The sequence below is a fragment of the Cheilinus undulatus genome, linkage group 17, assembly GCF_018320785.1.
Source record: "Cheilinus undulatus linkage group 17, ASM1832078v1, whole genome shotgun sequence".
Lineage (NCBI taxonomy): Eukaryota > Metazoa > Chordata > Actinopteri > Labriformes > Labridae > Cheilinus > Cheilinus undulatus.
In genome coordinates this window covers 21,261,149-21,277,389 of record NC_054881.1, presented here as the reverse complement: position 1 = coordinate 21,277,389, position 16,241 = coordinate 21,261,149, and the positions used below count along the sequence as shown (strand labels likewise).

General features: G+C 41.8%; 2 protein-coding genes across 3 annotated transcripts in view; one reads left to right on the top strand and one right to left on the bottom strand.

Annotated features, from left to right (window-relative positions):
* The window catches only part of gnaz (guanine nucleotide binding protein (G protein), alpha z polypeptide), a 68,309-nt gene extending 67,954 nt beyond the window's left edge, over positions 1–355 (bottom strand). Inside the window, exon 1 of the mRNA XM_041810449.1 lies at positions 104–355. The gene's annotated coding sequence lies outside the window, so the exon portion shown is untranslated. The remainder of the gene's footprint in view (positions 1–103) is intronic.
* Positions 1–16,241, top strand: part of sppl3 (signal peptide peptidase 3) — a 183,471-nt gene that overhangs the window by 102,893 nt on the left and 64,337 nt on the right. The gene's annotated exons all lie outside the window — the stretch shown is intronic.

The window sequence follows — 16,241 nt, the reverse complement described above, 5'->3', positions numbered from 1 at the left end:
TCCTTACAATGGCTGCAGCGAAGCAGCATCTTGTGCTCCTCCTGTGTGCTAAAAGCCAGGCCATATGCAGTGATTACAAAAAAAAATGTTTTTAGAGTCTTACCGTGCTCACAAGGCAGCATCCATTTACAAAGGATACTGCAGAGAAGCCCTTGTCTTGCAGGGAGAGAAAGGCTGTGTGCAATCCACCTTTTAGTCCTGCTGCTTCATCTTCATATCTTAATTTTCACAGGAAACACAAACATCTCACTCCCTTTTACTCTCTCTTATTAACGTCTGTGTTCTATATCCTCTCTCGTTTGCTCCAAGGCAGTTGAGACACTGCAGCGATGGGGGTGGAGGGCGTGTATATATGTGTGCGTGTGTCAGAGACAGAGAGGCAGAGAGAAGGGAGAGCAGGACAGAAATGGAGGGAGGAGCCAGCAGGGATAGAGAGAGAGGGAGAGAGAGAGAGAGAGAGAGAGAGATGGGGAAATAGTCAGGATTAAATCATGAGCGTAACAGAGACAGAGAGGGAAAAACAGGCTCTGGTGGTGTGGCAACAGCATCCAGTGTATCTTTATTTCATGCTGAAATGATTAAATATACATCGGCCATTAAGGACTCTGAGCTGAGGTGAGATTGTGAGTAGTTTCATGAGGTGTTATATGCTCGCTGACAGGCCAGCAGCAGGATTGGTTGTGATTTCATTGATGACTAAAAAGACATACAAGATAGGGAGAGAGGGAGGAGGAGAAGGAGGGGACTGGAGACGAGAGGAGAGGAAGGGAGGGGAGGGGAGAGATGACGACAAAGGAATGGGAGGGGGATTGGACGATGGTGTAATGTGCTGTTTCCGTGCCAACTGTTTCTGTGACAGTGGGACCACTTCCTTTATTGCTATTGGCTATAAGGAGGAATTGATAGAAGCTTTGGCAAATGAGGCAGCATTCACAGGGTGTGAATACATGCTTCAGTTTTGTATGCTTCACTAAAGTGTGATTAGCTTCACCGAAACTGTAGAGAATACATGCATAAATACATCATCACAGCTCTAAAGCACACGCTGTGAATTTGTCATAATGGATGGCACCAATGTGTAAAAAGACTCCTCCCCTCCTCCTGTCACACATACACAAACACTCACTGTCCAGCAGCTAAAAATCCCCAGATCAGGTTGCTCAGGGTGTGGAGTGTAATGTGATTGCCTGGACACCAACCCTGGTGTCATGAACTGTGAGATAATTAATCGGCTAAAGGCCAGAGAAAGTGCATATCTGATGGGGGTGAAAACTTTGCCTCTCCCTGACCTTTCATCCAGTCTTTTTAATCCAGTCTGGCAGGCAGGAGGTGTATTGTCCCCATTCTTTCTCCTGGTCACTTCCTCCCTTTCTGTGTCTCTCTATTCCTTTTCCTCTACTCAGCATATATCATTAATTAACCCAACACAATCACAGCATACAATCTCTTCCTTTTCAGTGATCTAACACTAATGCTGCAGAAATATAAAGCTCCAAAATGTCAATGTTAGCTCAGCGTACATGTCAAAAACTGAACACCTGTTTGTTTTTTAAGGCTCATTTATGCTCTACATTCAAAACACATACAGACAAAGCTCTCTGTATCAAAGTCTGTATTTCTGCACGTTCTCTCTTAAGCTTACGGATATGGACCAAACGTTGTTAAACCATCTGCAGCCATGGGGGCACAATTGAGCAGGAACTTTACAGGAACTTTATTTGGAAATATTGCTGAATATGGTGTTGATAGGAACTACAAAAAATGTACTTTATGGACAAAAGTATTGGCTACCTGAGCATTTATGAGATTAGGCAGTGATGCTGACAAGAAGGCCTGGCTTGTTCCATTTCATCCCATAGGTGCTGATGGGGTTGAGGTCAGGTCTCTGTGTGAGCCAGTGAAGTTCTTCCACACCAAACTCATCAAACCATGTCTTTACAGTCCTTGCTTTGTGCGCTGGGGCATAGTCATGTTGCAGCAAAGTTGGAAGCATAGCATTGTCCAAGATGTCTTGGCACTGTATGTTCAAGCATTGGAATTGTCCTTCACTGGAGATAAGGGGCCAAGCCCAAACCCTGAAAAACAGCCCCAGACAGTTGGTGCAATGCAGTCAGGCAGGTAACGTTCTCCCGTCATCTGCAAAACCCAGACTCACACATCTGACTGGCAAACAGAAGCGTGACTTCTCAGAATATGTTTCACTGCTCCAAAGTCCAGTGTCAGCATGTTTTACACCACTCCATCTGACACTTGGCATTGGACTTTCGAGGCTTGCATGCAGCTGCTCAGCCATGGAAACTAATTCCAAGTTCAGAAATTTTCAGCCATGGAATCAGCAGAGCGATGACAACTTTTCCACACCATGTACCTTTGTAGTCATTGACCCCGCTCTGTAATTTTATGTGCTTTTCTGCTTCATGGCTTAGTTGCTGTTGTTCCTAAATACTTCAGAACGACCCATTTTGTATCACAAATCTTTGCAAATGTAGACTGCATGGGTAGGTGCTGGATTTTATACAACTGTTGCAACAGGTCTGAATTTAATAATTAAGAGGTGTTGCCAAATTCTTACGTCCATATTGCGTATATATTTCATAAGAGCACAGAGACAGACAGCTGCAACAGAACAAATAGGCAGAGGAGGGATGTAGCAGCAATGAGGAAGTTGTGGAGGTGCATGTGAGATAGCGGCCTCTAGTGGAAGGTTACAGATGGTTTTTGGGCCTTTTTGTCCGTATTGGATGGGACAGATGAAGAGAAACAGGAAGTATAGGGAAAGAGAGCATGATCCATGATATCTGCACTGGGTTTTGAGCCAGTTGTTGAACAATATAAATACTATGCATAGCCAGAGTTGCATCATCATCGTCTCTCTTTTGGTATTACTACATGCTAGCAGAAGGACATTGTTCTGATTTGTACCCTAAGCAAAAAAGAGAGTTGCATGAAATTTACAGAGCTGTAAAATTTGTTCATGTTTTCACCGTTGAAAATACAACCAGCTAGCTGCTTGCAAATGTGTTAGCATGATCAACTACAAGGGCAGGGCTTCCCAAAGTGTGGGCCGGGGCACACTGATGGGCCCCAGAGGTACTGTAGGTGGGCTGTAAGAGGTTATTTACAATAGCTAAAGATGATCGATATTTGAAATTGAATCAAATGGACATGAAATGCTTGATTATATGTTATTTTCAAAATTGAGATGTAACAAAACACAGCAAGAAGTATTTACTCATGTCACCTTTTTATCATTCATTTTGTCCGATGTATATAACCGATGTCACAGTTTAACTGGTGCTGAATTTACTGATGACACTTGCTAAACACTCTACTATGCTATGCAATTTCAATTCTAAGAACTTATCAGTGTTTTCACAAGACGCTCTCAGAGATTAATGTGAGAAAATACTTTAAGTGACTTTGTAGATGCCTAGTTAAAACAAAATAAGGTGGAGAGGCTCATTAATTGTACTTTGTGACCATAGACAGTAGAAAGAACTGGACGTCAGCTGTCTGCTTACAATAGGCAGACTCAAACAGCTCCTGAAACCAATCCGCGGAGACTTCCATATTGAAATCGTGGTCTCAACTGGACTTTGGATCAACCTAACGGCCCACCCCCTAGGTGCGACTTCCTGTCAGTTACCCAGATAGCATTCTGGTTGACAGAAACGTAGCCTCTGCCTGTCGAGCTATCTGTCAATCAAATGAGATGCGCCAATCAGTGTGAAGTGAGGTTTATCTTAAATATAATCCAGACGATTGTGGTACAAAAAAATTCAACCCCCGAACAGTGAGAACACAATAAGACATTAGCTAATGAGACACATTTAGTGTTTTGAACCAGGCGGTAAACCAGGGTAAAAGCCGGCTGTTTAACAGGTGTCCAGATGGGACTTCCAGTGTTCCTGCAGCCAGCCTCAAGTGGACACTCACAGTATAGCAATTTTTTGCACTTCCGCATTGGCTTAATTTTTTTTTTTAGGACCGGAGGTTGCTGCTTGTTTGTGACCCAACAAATACTTTCCACGTACACTTTCCATGTAAGTGTATCTGAAAGCAATGCATTTGCATTGAAATATCCTGTTTGTGTAATAAAATGACGAAAAAAAGAAAGGTAAATGCATTATTTAAGTCTCATGTTATGATTGTTCAAGTGTTTTGATGAGCCCTGGAATATTTTCAGGTCTCAAACAGGGCCACAGTGTACTTAAGTGTGGGAGAGGCTGAATTAGAGCTTAGATTGGGCCCGAAAATTCTACCCGACCCTACTTAACCTGTGCATGTTCTCCTCTAGCACAACCTGTCCCGTCCCCTTACCTCTATTTATGGGCATGACCCACTTTAAACCCAGAGTTTTTTTAGAGGGTTTAAACTAAGTTTCTGAGTTGTTTTAATGACAGAAATTTGCTCAGAAGATATCTTAGGATGAAGGTGAGAAGTGGACATGCAGATATCTCTGTGCTCAAAGCTTTTTGGAGATCATTAATCTGTTAACAGACAGCCACATCTAGATAAATGTCATAGGTAAACTGAACTGTATTTAAACAGATGATCATTTGAAGTATTTGCTTCTTTTTTCTCCACCTGTGCATAATTGCATGCCACACTTTCTCCTCCATGTTGGCCTCCTCCTGCAGTGCATAACTGTGCTTGCAGAGCAGACTGATAGCGCTGCTTTTTGAACAGCTTTTCTCCCTCAGCTGAAAGAAAACTGTGATATCGTGTCATAAATAATCTGCTTGGAGTATTAAAAGACAAAAAATAAACAAAGAAATTTGATAACTGCTCGGAACTCGGGTGTAAAACACAGTTATGCTGCTGTTTCTGACAGGATGTCTTTGACTCCCATTAAGCCTGAACTCCAAGAGGAGGGATTGGGATCCTGGTTCCGTCTGGCTCTTGGCCGAGGGCCTTGTCGGTCCAGTCTCAGGCTCAAAGCATCTAACTTCTGCTGTGGTGGAGTCATACATGCTCTACTCAATATATCCATTCTTTTCTTATGCATGTATAGAGGAATAAGGACAGTAGTCTGGTTAAACTGTCTAATTGAACTATAACCTGTAAAAAGAAGGCAGCTGAGCTAAGGGAGTGTCTGCTAATTGACTCCAAAAGCTTCATTTTCAGTAAAAAAGTGTTTAGGATGTTTTTATCCCTGTCCTTGGACTTTTTAGAGTACTTCACGTTTGTGCTTGTTTGTTTTCTGTGTCACTTAACTGACTTTTTCTGACCGTTTCTTCAAGATGTCCTCTGCCTGTGCCCTATAACCTTTCTGTCTCCTTCAACATTTTTCCATCCCATTCACTGTCCATAACACTCACTATCCCTTTTTTGTCTCTCCCAGATTGTCTCTGTGCCTCTCCCAGCTTCCTGTCTCCCTAATCCTTAATCCTGTGGAAATCGGTCAGGCAGAATGAGCCAGCTTTGATCAGGCTCTCATATCAGGCGTGCTAACAGTGTCAGCACACCCAGATCCCACAGAACCCTGGAGCCCAGGGGGGAGAGCTTCAAACAGGCGTTCACCCCCCGACTCTGCTTGAGAGGGAAGAGGGAAGAGAGGCTGCAGAGTCCCTGACTCAACTGCCAACCAGAGACTCTGCAATTTTTTTTAAAAAGTAATGCTGATGTCAAACATTTGCATCATGATTTAGAACTCCTTTATCTATAATGGCACCTTTTCCCTTCTCCTTTTTTACGCATGAGCAAAACTTGCTGTGGGAAAGGAGATAAGCAGTGAGAACAGAGATGAGAAAGCCACTTCTACATTTTTCAACATTGTCTTTGACAGCAAACAAAGAATCTGTGTCACTGATGTTTTGGTATTGTGGTCCATGGCCACAGATAATACCTACCTGAGTGTCACAAAACACCTGCTGGCTTTGTGGATCAAATGTGGCAAAAAGTGGCCTCTCTTAAAAGTCAACTTTGCAGAGTACTTGTGCAAAAGTCAGAAATAAATGAAATATGCCCAAACATTCTTTGGCCTGTTGCACCAGCTTAACTTAAGTTATGTCTTAAAGTCCACACTCAGTCCTATGTAGAAACTTGTGAAACTTAGGGATGCACAATATTAGATTCTTGCTGATATCCAATATGCTGATATTCCCAAATGTTAGTAGATAAAATCCTTTATTTATATATTGTAAAGATGACCAGGTGTCTCTAGTGCAAAGAGAGGCTGAGTCAAGTGGAGTTAAGAGGAGCAGGGAGTTACAGTCTGGTAGTTCTTTCATGTTCAGGGCTTCATACAAAATGTGTAGGGCTCACAGTGAGCCTCTACAATGTGAACTTCCACCATGGGGCAGGAAGTGACGTACTAAACCTTTTTGGGTTTTTCCTTACTTAATGATGTAATTTTTAATTTTATCCTTCTACCTTATCCTAATCGTTGGGGTAGGGTGGCCTAACTCTAACCTTCTTTGGGTTTTTCTTAGCTTGTGGTGTGTTAAATTCAAATTTATACCACTCAATAAATTTTCAATTTTGTCTATAAAATATATATCATTCATGATGTCATTCGGGTTGGGTAATGTATGTCACTTCCCGCCCCATGGTCGAAGTCGCCCTATTGAAGAGGTCTGCAGCCGAACGCCCCACCATAGAGCTCTGCAGCCACATCCTCTTGGATAAATCAGCTGTAAATATTGGCACAAATTTTGATATTTAACTTTTTTGCATGCATAGTGAAGTTGTAATTTAAGCAGTGGCATTGTTTGGCTGTATCAAGAGACACAAAGTTCCTCTTACTAGAAAAGAATGATTCCCAACCGCTTCATTTAATGGATCAGTTAAAAACATTTTTAACACAGTGTTTCTTACAATGCTGCCTCTTGTGTAAGATTCCCAGTGAACACACTAACTACAATTAACCCTCTGCGACAAAATACGAAATACACTATATTGCCAAAAGTATTTATTCACCCATCCAAATAATTGAAATCAGGTGTTCTAATCACTTCCCTGGCCACAGGTGTATAAAATCAAGCACCTAGGCATGCAGACTGTTTCTACAAACATTTGTGAGAGAATGGGTCACTCTCAGGAGCTCAGTGAATTCCAGCGTGGTACTGTGATAGGATGCCACCTGTACAACAAGTCCAGTCGTGAAATTTCCTTGCTCCTTAATATTTCACAGTCAACTGTCAGTGGTATTATAACAAAGTGGAAGTGATTGGGAATGACAGCAACTCAGACACAAAGTGGTGGGCCACGTAAAATGATGGATGCTGAGGCGCATAGTGCGCAGAGGTCACCAACTTTCTGCAGAGTCAATCGCTACAGACCTCCAAACTTCATGTGGTCTTCAGATTAGCTCAAGAACAGTGCGTAGAGAGCTTCATGGAATGGGTTTCCATGGCCGAGCAGCTCAACCAAGCCATACAAGCCAAGTGCAATGCAAAGCATCGGATGCAGTGGTGTAAAGCATGCCACCACTGGACTCTAGAGCAGTGGAGACACATTCTCTGGAGTGACGAATTGCGCTTCTCCATTTGGCAATTTGATGGACGAGTCTGGGTTTGGCAGTTGCCAGGAGAACAGTACTTGTCTGACTGCATTGTGCCAAGTGTAAAGTTTGGTGGAGGGGGGATTATGGTGTGGGGTTGTTTTTCAGGAGCTGGACTTGGCCCCTTAGTTCCAGTGAAAAGAACTCTGAGTGCTTCAGCATACCAAGAGATTTTGGACAATTCCATGCTCCCAACTTTGTGGGAACGGTTTGGGGATGGCCCCTTCCCGTTCCAACATGCCTGTGCACCAGTGCACAAAGCAAGGTCCATCAAGACATGGATGAGAGAGTTTGGTGTGGATGAACTAGACTGGCCTGCACAGAGTCCTGACCTCAACCCGATGGGATGAATTAGAGCGGAGACTGAGAGCCAGGCCTTCTCATTCAACATCAGTGTGTGATCTCACAAATGCGCTTTTGGAAGAATGGTCAAAAATTTCCATAAAATCACTCCTAAACCTTGTGGAAAGTCTTCCCAGAAGAGTTAAAGCTGTTATAGCTGCAAAGGGTGGACCGACGTCATATTAAAGGTGCAGTGTGTAAAACTGAATATCAACATCTAGAAGTGGGTTCTACATAGGAACCACCCTATGTATGAATTAAAGGTTTATTCTGAGTTGTTTTTTCTCAAAATAGCTATTTTTGAATTTAGATGACTAAACAATTTTTTAGATAGACCGTCTTAGCAATGTTTCACTTTATTTTACCAAGTTTGTTCAGCTAAATGCTACTAGGCTAAATATTACACACTGCCCCTTTAAACTCTATGGATTAAGAATGGGATTTCACTTAAATTCATATGAGAGTCAAGGCAGGTGAGTGAATACTTTTGGCAATATAGTGTATGTCAACGTACTTTTAAAGATGATTTAAGCTCAACCTTGCCCTACTAGGGAGCTAAATTGTAAAAAAGTATTTTGCAAGAGCCTCAGTATTTATCAGCAGTAACCTACATTCAAAACTGCGTTTAGAAATGTTTCACTTGATAATCTGTTATCACATCCTGTGATCACATGTGAGGCTCGTTGGTGATGGTGCATGTCTCAGCAATCATCCGAAGCTTCTAGTGTGGGAAAGATCAGCAACTGGCAGCTGTAGAAGATTATTCAACGGAGGGCATAAAATGCTTCAATTTTAACAAGAGGTTACAATTTGTTAACTTAGTGGGGACACATGCTAGTGCATTTCCCTTTCTCATGTGCATGCATTTCTTGGTGATCAGTCAAAGATATATAATAGAAAGGTTAGTAATTATTAATGAGAGTGTGGGAAGATGTGACTTTTTTCATGAGGTGCATAGATAAGGAAGACTGCAAAATTAACACATTTGATTTATCATTGCATATATCTTTAACTTTTTTCTCCAGATTTTGAACTACATCTTTAAACAGAAACAGATTGCAGCAGATATTGTAAATGAGAGGAAATGCTGGTCATAATGTGGTCTTTCTAAATAGTAATTAACATTGATACCCTTGTTGCAGCAACAGATGACATAGATAAAGGTTGCTCCATCTTACAACCACATAACCTACAGGTTGGATCTTTCTGCAGTTCTATAACAATACTGACAGTTTAGTCAGTCTCCCCATCAGTGTTTAGAAGTCAGCCCTTTTTCCAAAAGATTTGTATTATTATTTGTGCCCTTTTTCTGTAAGACAGATGAGGAGAAACAGGAACTACAGGGAGAGAGAATGGGGGTAAACACCAAAACAGCACCAGGATCAGGAATCAATCTGACAACCAGGACTGTAGCCTTCTTATCTGGGCACCTGCTTTACCAACCGAGTCAAACCAGCACCCATTATTCTGTTTCATTAAATGTAAGATTTTGGTTTCAATTATGCAGACACCACCTACTGTACAAAGTGTTTTGATTTGTCCACTAAGATGGTGTATAAAACATTTAAAACAACAATTTTAATGCAAAAATAAAAACAGAAAAACACTGGATAATCTTTTTATGGGTATTTATTTTTTTCTCCAGATACAATGCCTTTCTATTGCAAAACTTGACCAGTTTTGCACCCTATGCACCAAGCTCCACTTCCCCAAAGTAAAGGCTGACACCTAGTGGTCAAGCATGTGTAACACACCACTACCAGTGTGTAGTATTGTGATCAAGATACTTTCTGTCAGCGCAAATTAGATTTTTATTTGGACCTTTAAGCTTTTATTTTCAATCATTTTAATGGAAAGTTGAGTTTATTTGATGTGTGCATTACACAAACATTTAATTATATCATTAGTGACATTCCTCTCATTTTCTCTTCGATCTTTTTTAAGCGCTGGTTTGGTTCAGTGGTTGGAGTGAGTGCTCCTATGCAGAGGCTGTTTTGGTGCTGTTTGGTGCAGGTATTCCCCCCACTCTTTCTTCCCATGTTTTCTGTCTCTCTTCACCTATCATATCTGTTTTCAGAGTGTTGCCAAAAATAATCTTTAAAAAATATTTTTTTTTCCATTTATGTGCATCAGTACTTGAGCTTGTATAGCTCAAACTTATATAGCACTTTTCTAGCTGTATGACACTGATAATGAAGGCTGCCATCAGTATGATCCAATCCCATTCATACCCATGATGCAAAAAACCACTATGCTGAAGCGTTTATGATCTGAGGATGTGTCTTTCTCAAGTTCACATCAACATGTGACTGTAGAAGCTGGGGGATCAAACCCTAATTGAGAAACAACCGACTCTTAATACTGAGCCACACTTAATCCTCGCTTACGGTTTGTAATTAAGACACATGCTACTTACCCCCATATGCCATAGGAAATGCACACATGCACAAACAGATCCTATGGGCATGCAAAATGAGGGTCTGCACACAGGGGGCGCCATGAGTAGTCTGGGGTATGGCATCTTGCTCAAAGACTTCTCGACAGAGCTCACGGGCACCCCTCTAGCAACCAGTCCCAACTTCCATATTTTGATGTGTGTGTGTTGACTCAAAATGGTTATGTAAAGAAGTCCTTTTTTTATTTAAACTAACATTACAGAAACATCTGCCTATAGGCCCTATTAGGCAGTGGTGGACTCTGGATGTTTAAGGAGTAGGAGCAAAATTCTAAAAAAAGGCACCTGCTGTGTGTGGAGGTGCATGGGTGCACAAAAACATTGAATGTGTTTTATTCTGCGATAATACAGACAAGTAATTATGAACTATTAAGTTATTAATTTCACAAAGATACATAAAAATGAGGATGTTAATGAATATGAACATCATAGAAGAACCTTGGTCAGAGAAGGGGAAATCAGGATACTGGAATCTGAGAGAAAACTTCTTTTGATCATTTGTTTGAAGATATCACTTAACTTTTTTTTTTTGCGTCAACTGGGATGCCCATCTCAGTAGATTGAAGCATGTGTTCAATCTGGAGTTCATTTTGGAGTTCTTCTCCAAAATGATACCCTTAATGTCAAAGAAAGCAATTGACATGGCCTTGAATTTATTGATAAATAATAATAATAATACATTTTATTTATAGAGCGCTTTTCTAAAACTCAAAGACATTGTAAAATAGTTAAAAAGACAATACACAGAAAAAAGCCAACAAGTTTCTACTATCTTTCTTATACTGAGTCTTCGATCCTTTTGAACTATTTGTTCAACCTGTTGAATGTTGTTAGAAGTTTCTGATGTGCATGAGCGCCTAGCATGTTCTTCATCTTGGACATCCTCACTACCTTCACAAAATCTTTTGTGCCATTCAAACACATGTACATGATATACACCCCATACACCTCAGATAATGCACCAAAAGATTTTGCTGCTGTTTTGTTCAATTTCACCAAAAATTGAAAGTTAATGCTCAACTAGTTGCTCAACTTTTAAACTAATCAGTTTCGACGCCTCAGCTAAAACGTGCACTTCCATCAGTCAACTGTGAACTAAAGAGTCACATATTGGAAACTTACAGCAGTTGTGCATGAACACTCAGCCTTTAATATATTTAACACTCAGAGTTACTGTGTTTTTATCCTCATTAGTGCAGTCCATTTAAGAGACAGACCCCAGGAAACACTGAAGAGCATCTGTAGAATAATATTTAAAAACATCAGTTTGGCCATCCTTCCATTTTCTATATCAATTGTCATGTTTGGGGTTGCGGGGGGGCTGGAGCCTATCCCAGCTGTCATTGGGTGAGAGGCGGGGTACACTCTGGACTGGTCACCAATCGCAGGGCTGACATCGAGAGACAGACAACCAGGCACCCTCACACTCATACCTACGGCCAATTTTAGAATCACCAATTAACCTAGTGAGCATGTTTTTGGTGGTGGGAGGAAGCTGGAGTACCCGGACAGAAGCCACGCGTGCACAGGGAGAACATGCACACTCCACACAGAAAGGCGGACCAGGAGGCGAACCAGGGACCTTCTTACTGTGAGGCAACAGCACTAACCCCTGTGCTGGTGTACGGCCCTCAGTTTGGTCGTTTATAACAGAATACATTTTTAGAATTAGATAAAGTTGAATTATATTTTAAAGTGTATCTATTTGTATAAATAAAGAGTGTTCTGCAGCTGCATTATCCTGCATTTAGAGCCATTATTGGAAACATACTGGAGAGTACAAGGCAATGACTTTTAATTTATTATTCTGCTGTTTATCCTCTCATGCTCCATATGTGTAATCTTGTTGGTCACAACCTCAACAACCACTTTAACCTTGCTTCTCTTCCTTTTTGTTGTTTTTTTATAACGGAGCAGAGACGTGGGTTCTTTTCACAGCACATTTTCATGCATGGTTTAGATTCAAATCCAGAGAATGGTGCCATCTGCCCAACCAACATAAACTTATCTTACCCTGATCAAGTGGAGGGATGACCAAGATTGAGCCTTGTCACAACAGATTGTCCCGTAGTGTGATGGTGCCAGCACAATTACTAATCAAAAAGTCATAAATATACATATTTAAAATTTGTGATTCCAGGTCATGGCTAACTTTGCAAAGCAGATGGATACGCCCATTTCCGTGTGTCTCACTTGCGAATCCATCTTGCAAAGCTCCCGCCTGAACTGTTTGGGCCCGGTTAGAAAGTGACAGGACCAAACAGTGTCTAGGGGCAGTACTTTTGAGCGTGGCGGAGTTGTGACATAAGCAAGCAGCAGCAAGAGCCCGGTGCAATTATGGCGGAAGAGATTAGCGTGGATGCTGCTAAAGCACCAGTTTCATCAGAACTTGATGACATTTCTTCGTCAAAAGAACAAAGAACAGCATTGAGTTGTTTTCTATTCCAACACGACAAAAGTTGTGTACTTACATGTCTGCAGTCACCGTGGTTCACGTTATGTGGTTCTCTATGGAGTTTACTCCTTCTGTAGGGGCGCATCTCGGTAGCGGCTACGACACGTGTTTTGTTGTTCTGATTGGCCCGTAAAGGTAATAATAATAATAATAATAATAATAAATTTTATTTGTAATGCACTTTACATTTGGCAAACAAATCCCAAAGTGCTACAATAAAAATATGTCTAAAAACGGACTAGAAAACAGATAAAAACACAAATACAATGGATCACAAAAACTAAAAATCAGCCATAAGATTGTCAGAATAAAAATGTCTTTAAATGCTTTTTAAAATAGTCCACTGTCTGTGGAACCCCAAGATGCTCAGGGAGGGCGTTCCAATGACGGGGGGCCGCAGCGTGGAAGGCCCTGTCCCCCATGGTGCGGAACTTGGTTTTGGGTGGATGGAGGTGGTGGCTATCAGTACTGCAGAGCTGTCTGCTGGTGGTGTGGGGGGTCAGGAGCTCTGTGAGGTAGGGTGGGGCAGTACCATGGAGGCATTGGTGTGTGAGGAGACATATTTTATAGTTTATGAATATAGTTTATGCATTGTTGGATGGGGAGCCAGTATAGGGAACGGAGGATGGGAGTGATGTGCTCGTGTTTACGCACCCTCATCAGGACCCTGGCAGCACTCTTCTGGATGTATTGTAGCCTTTGGAGACTCCTGCCAGGGATCCCGATGAGGAGTGCGTTGCAGTAGTCTAGCCTGGAGGAGATAAAGGCGTGGACCAGCTTTTCAGCATCTACAAGGGAGAGGAAGGGGCGGAGTTTTGAGATGTTGTGTAAGTGAAAAAATGAGATCTTGCAGAGATGTTGGATGTGGGTGTCAAAGGAAAGTTGGGGGTCAAATTTAACCCCAAGGTTTGTAACAAAATTGGATAGTTTTGTATATTGACCAAGGATGGATATGGCAGAGATAGGGGAGGATTGAGTCTGGTGGTGAGTGCCAATAAGGATGGCCTCAGTTTTGGAGCTGTTAAGCTGGAGAAAGTTCTCAGTCATCCATGCCTTTATCTTCTCCAGGCAGAGAGCTAGGGAGGGTGGTGCAGCTGTAGCAGGAAGGGTCAGTCCGAATGTATAGCTGTGTGTCATCAGTCTAACTGTGGAAAGAGATGCCATGTTTGGTGATGATCTGACCGAGTGGGAGCATGTATATGCTAAACAAGGTGGGCCCAAGGACGGAACCCTGGGGAACTCCACAGGAGATGTGATGAATGGTGGATTTTGAATGTACAATGGCAACGTACTCAGTTCTGTGTGACAGGTAGGAATGGAACCACTTGAGGGCAGTTCCAGAAAGTCCGATGTGATGTTGAAGACGGTGTTGCAGGATGTGATGATCTATGGTGTCGAAGGCGGCCGTAAGGTCTAGCAAAAACCAGGACTGATGGGAAGCCCTGGTCAGCAGCCACCAAAAGGTCATTTGTGACCCTGACCAGGGCGGTTTCCATGCTATGTGCAGCACGAAAATCAGACTGAAATTTTTCAAAAAGGTTACTTGAGTGAATGTGGTCTAAGATCTGTGTAACAACAGCCTTCTCTATTACTTTAGACAGAAAGGGGAGGTTGGAAATGGGTCTGTAGTTGGAAAGTGTCTCTGGGTCAGCAGTGGGTTTTTTGAGGATATGCCTGATAAGTGCTGTTTTGAGTGTGGGTGGAACTTGCCCGGACTGAAGAGAACAGTTTATAATCTGTGTAATAAGGGGGCTGATGGCAGCAGCAGTTGTTTTGAGCAGAGAGGTGGGAATGGGATCCAATGCAGGATAAACAGGTGTAACAGACAGAATAATAATCCTATCACACTCCGAGTATTTTTTCAAAGGCTCTGCCCTTTCCTAAGCGCTGTCTATGAGTGGTTTACCAGATAGATGTGTGAAACAAATCCATCTGGTGTGCCAGGTTAGGTCATGGCTGCCATGGACAGAGTATCTGCAGTTGCCAATGAGAGCAAGCAGACAGGAAGTGTCTCCAACCCAATGTGGTGTTCTTTACAGTTTACAAATATTAACACAACTGCAATGTCTTCTCAGCCTGGATTTTAACCTTATTCTTTTTATTCTGTGTTGAAACTGCCCGTCTGTCTGTGGTCTCCCTCTTTTTTAAAATAGTCAAGTGTGTAGCCAGCACTGGTAAAGAAGTACTGATTCTTATTATAACCCAGCTAACTCTTAGTTAGGAAGTTGCTGAGTACAGGCAAACGTTTGCCGCAGAAGAACCTTGTATGCCTTTGAATGAATCAGGCCTTTGGTTAAAGCTGCCCCTGTATCCAGTGAATATGTGGTCCTGCTGCTGAGAACAGATTGTACATAATCTGTAAGAAAAGCAGCTCTTTGCAGACTTTGGTAATCCCCTCACTCTTTAGCTTGAGGGAATCCCATTGACCCCTTTCTAAACCTCTAATGCTGTCTTTATCTGCAGGAAGACACTGTCTCGTCGGGCACCAGCCAAGCCCAAATAGGAACAGTTCCTATTGTCATGCACAAGTATTCTGTGTACTGCTTTTAAATGAGAGTATAACGTGGTTCAGATGAATATTTAACGGAGGAGATAATGGAGCCGAACAGCAAACATTTCAGCACTTTTCTTTGTGAATTAGTTGTAATTAGAATGGGAAATTAGAAGCATTACTGTATTTTGATTGTAGTTATATCAGCCAAGACAGGCAAACGTTTCAATTTGCAATAGATGAACGATGTTCCTAAATGTGCAATTGCAAGTAATCTAAAGATTTCACCATCTACAGCCCATAATATTGTCAAACGATTCAGTGAATATGAAGAAATCTCTGTAAGGGATAAGGCTGAGAACCAACTCTGAATGCTTGTGACCTTCAAACCCCTCAAGCATGACTACAATAAAAGCCAGCATCATTCTGTGATGGACATTACAACATGAGCTCAGGCATACTTCAAAAACCATTGTCAGTTAACACAGCACGTCACTACATCTACAATTGTGAGTTAGGACTCTCCCATGCAAAGCAAAAGCCATTTATCAACAACACCCATAAACCTCACAGAATTCTCTAGGCCTGAGCTCATCTGAGAAGGACTGACCAACAGTGGAAAAGCTGGCTGTGGTTTGATGAGTCAACATTTCAGTTTGTTTTTGGAAATAATGGACATCAAGTCCTCCAGGCTAAGGAGGAAAAGAACTGTCAAGATTGTTGTCAATTTAAATTTCAAAAGTCAGCATCTGTGATTGAGTGGGGGTGTATTGGTACCCCACACATGGGTAACTTACACATCCATGAAGGGTTCATTATTTCCAAAAACAAACTGAAATGTTGACTCATCAAACCACAGCCTTCATTAATACTAAGAGATACATACAGGATTTTGGTTCCACTCAGAATTGTTAATGGGAGACATCTCTGCTTAATGCACCATGACAGAGCCAAGCCACATTCTGCTCATTACAATAGCATGGCTTCACAGAGG